This window comes from Macrobrachium nipponense, chromosome 42, assembly GCF_015104395.2.
Source record: "Macrobrachium nipponense isolate FS-2020 chromosome 42, ASM1510439v2, whole genome shotgun sequence".
NCBI lineage: Eukaryota > Metazoa > Arthropoda > Malacostraca > Decapoda > Palaemonidae > Macrobrachium > Macrobrachium nipponense.
Genome location: NC_061103.1, coordinates 52,135,360 through 52,146,030, shown reverse-complemented (window position 1 = coordinate 52,146,030; position 10,671 = coordinate 52,135,360).

Genomic DNA, 10,671 nt, shown 5'->3' with positions numbered 1-10,671 from the left:
GAGGGTTTGGTTAGGGTTTCCTTTTCTGTCTTTTTTTTTTTTTTATTTATATGTAATTTATATATTTGAGGGTTTGGTAAGGGTTTCCTCTTCTGTCTTTTTTTTCTTATGCAGTGAATGACCTAATATGACCCATAATTTTGAATCTTTTCTAAATTTCTACAAATCAATCAGTAATTTTATATATTGTTTTACCTTAGTATCAAAACTTTACACAGCATATCATCTTTGCAGGTGTTATAATGTTGGCTTCCAACTTTTATGGAAGTAAAAAAAAATCTGATAGAAATGAAAGCTCCAATTCTGAAGAAGAACTGTCTTCTGAAGAAGACACTTCTGATGATGAATATATTCATTCAGAAACAGGAAGCAGTTCATCAAGTGAAGAGTCTCTCCATGATGATTCTGAAAATCAAATCACTGAAGAGCAAGAAAATGAGGAAGAAATTTTGAATGTAGACACAAGTCCACCAAATGCCGAGTGGATAAAAGTGACTAAGAAAGCTCGACATCATGGATTTACTGGGAAAGAAGAACTTTGTGTAACTGTGCATCCATCGCCTTCATATAACCAAATTTGGCCTATTGATGTTTACAAACAAATAATTACTGATGATATTATAAATCTAATTGTTCAAGAAACCAATTGATATGCTGAGCAGAAAATTTCTTCGGTTACTGTAACAAGAAGATCGAAATTACGGCAGTGGGTTCCTACAAATAACGAAGAAATTGAAAAGTTTATTGGACTTATCATTTACATAGGATTGGTTCCATTCCCTGAGATCCAATTATATTGGTCAAAAAGCATTCTTTATAAGAATGAAATTGTTCCAAAAACAATGAGTAGAGACCACTTCCTCTTGTTCTTGCAAATGTTACATTTTTGCAACAATGAAGAACCTAATGTGGGAAGAGATTGGAAAATAAGAAAATTACTAGATATGATTTTGTTGCATTATCAATCAATTCTACAGTTAATGCTTGGGTACTTTACAATAAGTACTTTGCTGTCAAGAAAATGTCATTAGGTGCATTCAAGGAATCTATTGTCTTATACTATACTAGTGGTATCATGAAGGTAAAAATCAAACCAGGAAAATCAAGTATGAATATTTCAGGAAAATCTTCACATTGTCTCAAAGAAGCAGAAGGACAGAAAAGAAAAACAAGGAAACGATGCAGAGGCTGCTACGAAATGTTAGCAGCAAATGAAGGATCCAAAGTGGCCAAATTCAAGTCAAGAAAGGTTTCCACATATTGTGACTCATGTGATGGCACTCCATATCTATGTTTATCATGTTTCAATCTCAAACATAACTAGTGATATGATTTTTCATTAGCAAATGGAATGGAAAACTAATTTTCTTATATACTGAATGTCAGACAAATTTTCTTTGCAATTATTTCAATAAAACTTTGTTTTTCATTTTTGTTTGTATAATTCAACCCTTTGATAGCAATACTGATCTACTAAAATAACAATTGCAATTAAAAGTTTAAGTTTTTTTTTATAAATTAAAAAAAATAATTTTGTTCTACTGGGACCCACCGGTGGGTCACATTGCAGCAAATGAGAGAACAGTGTGACCCACTGGTGGGTCCCATCGCTGGAAACGTGTTAAGATATAGGCCTAAGAAGTACCAGTCTGCTACATCCATCCCTTTGAGATACGTCCCTAAAGCTGACAGGGTCCATTTTCTCCCTTCTCACAGGCAATTTCCTATCTCTGGCTGGCGTGTTTTGGTTTCCCGCCTAAAAATCAGCTGATATTTAGAGGAATATGGCTGCCGTTTTACAAAGCAAAATAATGAATTAATTACTGGGTAGACGAAAAGATCAATAAACGTAGCAGCTCCCCCTGTTAAGAAGGCATTCACTCCCTTTCGGGCGTGAAGGCCTTGGCTTAAATAAGTTGATCGTCTCGACTACCCAGTTCTCCTACTCTAACTTGAAGTTTTTAGAGCAGCGATACAGCTAACTACAGTGGCCTACCTAACTTATAGGCGGAGATGCTAACTTAATGGAGTAATGTAGTCTAGCCTAAGTAATAACTACGGGTTTCCAGTGACGACAGTCTGCTCTACCCCTAGATAAGGTTACTTGAACATTCTACTTGCTACTACCCTAATGCCCTGGTACTAAATCATTAGCCTAACCTACTCATTACAGTTAATTGGAGACGCAATCATTCCAGAGTGTGGTATGCACAGCAGTAATGTGTCGCCGGAATTGTTAAAATACATTAGATGAGGTAATGATGCGTGAGGATGATGAGTGGTTAGTGCATTACCAGGATGGAAATGTAATGAGGGAATTGTGACATTTACATGAGTGTTAGTATCACAATTTCTAGGGGTTAGAGGGTTAGTTTACTGGCAGAGATCAGGCTGGCTACCTTCTCTGGGTAGGTGCCAGGATCCCTCTGCAACTGAATGTGACACTGTACCTCGGGCACAGGTGTCAAGGAGAGCATGTGGCTCTTTGGTTAGTGTGTTAATGATTTGTTATGTCCCTTCTTCTTCTTCTTATTCCTCCAGGGTCTGGCTATACCAGTCCTAGGAGTAGACGGAGGAACCGACTCTGGGGTAAGGCCAGAACCGCCATCAGGAGCAGAGGCAGTGGTAGCCTGAGGGATTGCAGAAGAACACCCTATTTCGGTATCTGCAGCAACCGTTGTAGAGGTGGAACCTACTGCAGGGGAGGCCCTCACTTCAGCTGCTGTGACAGCCGTCGTAAGGGGGAAACTCCAGGCTGACTCCGTGTCAGGCAGTTCCTGGTTTTCCAGAGGAGGTATGAAGGTAAGGTCTGCCGGAGGTTCATCCTCGGGCGACAGAGGTGAGGCTGAAGAAGAATTATGGGCTGGAGATTGGCCATGGGCTGCGATAAGCTCCATGCCTGTTGGAGGATCTCCTGTAGGAGGATCCTTGATAAGGTTAGGCGCCGGCGCTAGCTCAGGGCCAGGCGCAGAAGTCAAGTTCTGTGGTGGCTCTACGTCCAGGCTGGACGGAGCTTGGCACTGCTCAGTGCTGCCAAGTGGCACTGGCAGAGAGTTGAGGTTGGCTGGGCCTGTGACGGGTACCGGAGGTGCAATACCTCTCAGCGGGCCCTTGGTTATGGGAGACAGAGGGTCCTGTCTCTTTTGGAAGGCTAAGCCTTGTGGAACTTGGTCAGTGTCCGCTGCTGGTAATCGGCTAGGACACCTAGGCCAATTCGTGGAGTGCCCTAGTACGTTACAGGTCTTGCAACGGAACTGTGAATGGTCAATCTCCCTCCTTGGTAACGGGGAAGACTGTTGGTGGATGTACTTCCTGGAGGAAGTAGAATTTCGATGACTCCTTGCCTTGGAGTAATTTGACGTGGGGTTAGGACCCCTAGGCTTTTTGAACGGTGAGGGAGACTTCATGTCTTGCCCTAGGAGGAGGTTATAACCTCCTGGAATGTAGCTTGCAACTGCAAGAGTACATACTTTTGAGAAACTAGGTCTGGTGACCCTTAATTGGACAGTAGGAAGGATAAGCTTGATACGGTTGATACCTTCAATGGTGATCAGTTGACGTCTGTCAATATTAGCCCCTCGGGGGATTCGATCTTCCCGTATCAGGGAGATTTGAGCGCCAGAGTCGTCGTAGGCTCTGACGTGGCTTGGCGGATAATGGCTTTGGAGTGGTGCGACGGTTATAGGGCCCTTAGCTGGGGGCCCTAGTGAGGAAGAATTTGTAACTGCCATTGCAATGGCAGGAATATTAAAATTTGCGCACCCTCCATAGTTGGCAGACATGTGACCCTTGCGGCCACAGTCACGGCAGAACTTGTTCCAGAACCTCTTCCGTGGCACTGGACGGTAAGGCCGAGATGGCCCCACAGGTTGCGAATCTGTGGAGTCACCAAGGCTGGCAGTGTGCTCTGGCACAGGTGAAGAGTCCTCTCTGGCAGTGATTTGACGTGGGGAGGTTAAGGAAACCTCCGTTGAATCACCCTCGGAAGCAAGTCCGGGGTTAACTGGCGGGCTTACCTCTTCCAAAGTGGAGGAGGTAGGCGGTAAGATGGTAAGAGGCTGAGATGATGCGGAAGAAACTTCGGGCTCTGACACTGGGTCAGGGCCAGGTTCGCAAATAGAAAGGATGTCGGGGACATCGGAGGCACTAGACTCTGAACCTAAAATTGAGGTTTGATTATGAGGCATGCTGCAGGGATCCGGTGCATCTGGTAGTGGGAGCTGCGTCCAGGGGAGATACGGCTTAAGTAGATCTCGGCCCAATATCACCTGATAAACATCATGAAATTGGTCAACTACGCCCAGGCGGCACAATGTGGTTTCCCTGGTCTCCTGGTCCAGAAAGGGCATTTCCACACTCAGAAAGACCGAAGGAACAGAATAGAGGTTACCGTCAATCCATTCAAACTGAATTTCTTCGTCTGTCTGGATTTTGGCACCCTAGGCAATGCCTTTCTTGCAATGAGGGAGACCTGGGCTTTGGTGTCGGCCATGACTTGTACCCACTGATAGGCTGTAGGAGACTGTTCATCAGGCAGGGCTACATGGTAGCCTTGGAGAAGTTCACCCTGGAAGCTCTCATCCCAAGGTAGAGATCGACTTGGGCACTGGTCTGAATCCACAGCATGCCCATGCACACAACAAGTGGTGCAGAACCTCCGCAACCACCTCTTACCGGGAGTCCAGCTCATGGTCTGGGGCTTGGAAACTTGCCGAGAGATTGCGTCATCTGTGAGAGCTAGCTCATGCTTTCTCTCTTCTTCACGTGCCTTCCTTTCTGCTTCTCTTTCTTCCTTTTCTTGCAGGCGCGCGGCATCCTGCTGCGCCTTTATCCACTGGTCAAGTGCTGGTCCAGTGTAACCGGCCTCCTTGCCCAGAGTTATGAGGGCTCCGAGCTTCTCTAGCTCTATGGCAAAGAAGTCGTGGGAAGCAGGGGAAGACATTTCCCTTAGGCTGCAGTAGAGGCTTGGATGAAAAGGAAAATAATGGCCAGGAAGGGTACTGAATGGAATTGGAGTGCCTACTGTGTACAGTGGCACTCACTTGGAAATGGGTTCTGCAATAATGGTAATGAAAAAGTCTGAAAAGACTGGGTGCTCTGTGGCACTTGGGAAGTGTCCCGTAAGTTGGTGGCACTTCTGGAATGGCACCTTCTGATGAGGCGGAAAATCAAATAGAGTGTGCGGCGTACGTCACACTTAAGGGCGTTCCCAACTTGGGAGACGCTGGGAATGGGCTAACCTTTGGTAGGTTCCAATAATCAGGTGCAATGGCACTTATGGAGGCGTTCCTTGGGCAGCACTAGTAGTGCTGGTATTGCAGCACTTCGGGAGGCGTTCCCTTGATTGGGTGATCCGGGAAAGCGGATACACTAATGGATTGGGCGTTCCGTAAGGACGGACACGCAGGTTTGACAGCACTTAGGGCTGGTATTGCGGCACTTTGGGAGGCATTCCCTTGGAGTGTTCCGGAGGATCACTGACCCTTGTACATGGACACACTAATTACTTGGGCGTTCCGTAAGGACGGACACGCAGGTTTAGGGCTACCTGTACGGCCTGTACAGGTGCACGGCAATTATGAGGAGGCGTTCCTTGTTTGGAGCACTGGTATTGTGCTGGTGTGTCCCGTCGGACGACACTACATGCAGTATACTTAAGTATACTGAAGAGAAATGGTACTCTGTTCGTGGCAGAGTGTAATGGTGGAGGAGAGAAAGTAAAAGGTGGGAGTACTTCAGCAGCCAGACGATGGACAGTGTCAAGAATTAGTGGCACTGTAAAAATGGTAAGACCTGACGTGCACTGGTGGTGGCCAGTCCTAGACTGGTAGGCTTCCTTGTCTGGAAGTAATGAATTTGCATGGCACACTGCGCGGTTTGTGCTTGCGGTATACGCAAGTCTTTTGGGATACAGAAATGAAAAGACCACTCGGGCAACGACAGGTAATGGTAATTTGAAAATGCTCAGTCCTTTGCTGAAGTACTCGATAAATGAAATAAATGCTTGCAAAACTGCAATGGGCACAGGCGCGTACGTATCACGCTCAGTGTAAATAAAAGACACAAGAGACTAAAATAATGTTAATTCTGCATGCTATAAGTAATGGGCGTAGTACTCTTGGCTTCGTGAATAATGGGTTCTGGTTCTCTCTCTCTCTCTCTCTCTCTCTCTCTCTCGGAGAGGGTGAAAATGATATATGAATGAACTCCCTTGTATTTAATTGAACTAATACTTTTAGTTTTAATATGACGCAGTTGCGTTTAATAATTTACTTACGTTAACGTGTGATGAAAGAATTGCTTTGGATAAGGTTTTATGAAAACGATAACGCGCTAGCGATGAACGATACGTTACTGGTAGTGGCTTGCGCTTATGAAATGATTTGCGTTTCAATATGAATTTCACAAAGACGCGTTTTGTGTTAACAATTCTTGTAATTTATTCTACTTGAAGATTTACGTTAACTTTACGTAAGATTACTAGGTTCCTGTGACAAGTGAAATGACGGTAAGGATTTTAAACGATGTTAGCAAACATTTGTAAAGGAGGTTACGTTAAGTCCGAAGTGAAATGAAACTTTTGCTCAACGAGCGAGTGAGCGATGCTAGGTGAGACGCGTTGAGGCGAGCAGAGCGGGTTGGGCAGCGTGTCGTTCAAACAGCTGATTCTGTAAACGCGAAGGCGATTTACAACACGAAATTCTAATTTCTTATTCAAGGCGAATTACGTTAAATTCTCTGGCAGAACGATAGATACTAGTACTGAGATTGATATTATTTACGTTAAAACTTCAAGACTTACGTTACTTTGCTTAAATCGTTGAGATAATGCTTAAAGGGATAAAAAACATGGCTGCCGCTTGGTGAGACTAAGGTTGGCTGGGAAAGCGCACGCACGAAGCTTACAAAGCTGGCCAGCTTGAACTGTTACCAACACTTGGAATGAAACCTACATTAAAATGAATTCCCCTAACCTATCACAGACAAAAGAATTGTACACTTCTTTTGCCGTAACTATTAGTAGAACACTCGTAACTAGCTAGGCTTTCTAACACAACAATAAACCCTGGCAAAAGCACTTCCTAGTTTGATCTAGTACTTTCTGGCATCTATCTGCACACGTGTTAGTGTCTCATCGGAACGAAAACAATGCAATTTACAAAATAGAATTCACTCGGCGCTCTGGCCGTTACAATATAATATTTCTAACTAACACTCTTTTAAACACTTCATAATAAAAATACTTAAACGTACCTTAAGCTAACATTTGTTATAAAATAATCATATTATATGAATGGTATACCTTACCGTGAGCCAGTGTGTGTCTTCCGCTGCAAGTGTGCTTTGATGTGCGCTATGTAAAAACATTTACATTCGTTTTACAAGGGATAACGCGATTTACAAGCTTTTTTTAAGCAAGCTAGGTTCGAATCCTTGGCGAGCTCGACATTGTTACGTATGAGCCTGGCCTTGAAAGGACTCCGATACGTAAACAGGAATAATTGAAGGAAAAACAATAATTTACTTGAAATTACTGTAAAAGGATTTATAGTGATAATTTGCTCTAGAGGAAAGGCCGCCAGAAACTCAGCCAATTACTTTACAGCTATTTATTTACAAGAGGCCCTTACTGGCCTGGAGAAAAGTAAATGCAGCATGTCCACACGTTGGGACCCATATATCTCTCACAAATGGATAGCTGGCTAAAATGTGATTCAAGTAATGAAAGCTAGGTTTTGATATCTTGCAGTAATGCAACACTTGCGGGCGGACAAACTTGACACGTGACTCAGGGAATCTGGAAAAAAATCCCAGATTAGGCAAGATAAAAGAAAAAAGGATTTCTTGCACAAATTACGATTATTCAGTTCTCTAACACTGGGTCAAAGGAACTCTAATGTTTCACTGAGGTATGCAATGAAGACTTCATTGGTCTGGGACGATCACACAAGGGAAACATGCGGCCATGAGACAGTGAGAAACAAAGGGATATTCAATGGAGTAGAAGTTTGATTTATGAAAATTAGGAGGGAAGGAACTGGCAATATGCTGCTTCACAAGACGTACCTGGATGCCATGTTCAGTGTGGACCTTTGTGGAAAAGTGCAGCCTGGCTTTGTCTCAGGTCTGGGTCTCTTGGCGCGCCAGTAACCCCATGGATAGGCCTAAATGGAAGGCGGGTGGTTGGACATCGGTCCGAGGTCACGAACTGGAGCGGTCTGAGGCAGATCGCAGGTGTCTTGCCTGGGTGTTGGGGTTCAGCTTAACCCCCCACGAGCACGGCAATCCTGGAAACAGAACATACAGCCAGCAGAGGGTTCACAGGAAAAAGAGCTTAAGATATAGGCCTAAGAAGTACCAGTCTGCCTACATCCATCCCTTTGAGATACGTCCCTAAAGCTGACAAGGGTCCATTTTCTCCCTTCTCACAGGCAATTTCCTATCTCTGGCTGGCGTGTTTTGGTTTCCCGCCTAAAAATCAGCTGATATTTGGAGGAATATGGCTGCCGTTTTACAAAGCAAAATAATGAATTAATTACTGGGTAGACGAAAAGATCAATAAACGTAGAAAGTATATATATATATATATATATATATATATATATATATATATATATATATATATATATATATATATATATATATATATATAGAGACTACTAGTAAGGAGGCTCAAGCCCTACAGATATCACAAGGTGGAGAGGTAAAGGCATGTCTCAGCGTAGTACATAATTTATTGCCGACGTTTCACATCACTTCGATGCATTTTCAAGGCTGGGAATGATAAAAAAATATAAACATACAAGACTCGTCACTGATAAAACACCGTATAATATTTAAAATTTAAAATTGATCACTAAAAACATTTAAAATGTAAAAATTATTGTACAACAACACTAGGTTGGAGAGACAACCTACCAGAGTAAAAAATAGAAGGTGACTGAAGGACAGAGTGGGGAGAAAAAAAATAATAAAGTAAAAAAAACACCCACACACAAAACTATGTAAACAAACAAGTGGTTAGGCTATGAACAGCTGAACTGACGAGGACTGGGCATTTAAAGTCGGTACATTAGTTTTGATTAAAATTGATTCCAGTGTTAAAAGCTCGTCATCTTTATTGGCTGATCCAATAATTTTAAAATCATCGATGTCCAAGCGGGAGCGACAGGTAATAGAGTGGTTCCGGATGCTGGATAGCTCAGGATTGGATATTTGCATCCTGTTCGGAAACTGACTCCTTTGTGGGCGCAGAAACGGACTTGTAGCAGCCTCTTTCGTGCATCCAAACATAAGTACCCCGATTACATCTGGGACAAGTGTATTGATAAACTATGTTGGACACCAAAGGCGGGCTTAATCTGTCTTTAGCTCTGAAAAGAGATCGATCTCTTTTCAGAGCTAAAGACAGATTAAGCCCGCCTTTGGTGTCCAACATAGTTTATCAATACACTTGTCCCAGATGTAATCGGGGTACTTATGTTGGATGCACGAAGAGGCTGCTACAAGTCCGTTTCTGCGCCCACAAAGGAGTCAGTTTCCGAACAGGATGCAAATTATCCAATCCTGAGCTATCCAGCATCCGGAACCACTCTATTACCTGTCGCTCCCGCTTGGACATCGATGATTTTAAAATTATTGGATCAGCCAATAAAGATGACGAGCTTTTAACACTGGAATCAATTTTAATCAAACTAATGTACCGACTTTAAATGCCCAGTCCTCGTCAGTTCAGCTGTTCATAGCCTAACCACTTGTTTGTTTACATAGTTTTGTGTGTGGGGTTTTTTTTTACTTTATTATTTTTTTTTCTCCCCACTCTGTCCTTCAGTCACCTTCTATTTTTTACTCTGGTAGGTTGTCTCTCCAACCTAGTGTTGTTGTACAATAATTTTTACATTTTAAATGTTTTAGTGTTCAATTTTAAATTTTAAATATTATACAGTGTTTTATCAGTGACGAGTCTTGTATGTTTATATTTTTTTATCATTCCCAGCCTTGAAAATGCATCGAAGTGATGTGAAACGTCGGCAATAAATTATGTACTACGCTGAGACATGCCTTTACCTCTCCTTATATTATATATATATATATATATATATATATATATATATATAGATATATATATATTATATATATATATACTATATATATATATTATATATATATATATATATATATATATATATATATATATATATATATATATATATACAATATATATACATATATATATATATATATATATATATATATATATATATATATATATATATGTATATATGACTGGTAAAAAATGTTTCTGTTACAACAGAATTCCATCTAATAAAAGAAGCCCATAAAAAAAAACCAAAATATAGAGAGAAAAGTACTATATTTCAGAGACTGCTGTCTCTCTCTTCAGGTATATGAATGAGAAAAGTTTACAGAAAAGGTGGTATTTATACCAAGAGATCCATCCACAGGTAAGCCAATTTAAGACACCCCCGCTGGTAACCTTCCTTTAATTTTCTTAAGCGTTGGTTGAATGTAAACCTCGTCGATCACATCTGAAACCCATGCTCCTTTTGAGATGTTCATTACCTGCCTCTCTTTTATTAAGGCCAATTCCATCATTTGACTCTTGTACCGGCAGTTGCTGCTGTAAATTATACGTGACAAATTCCAGTT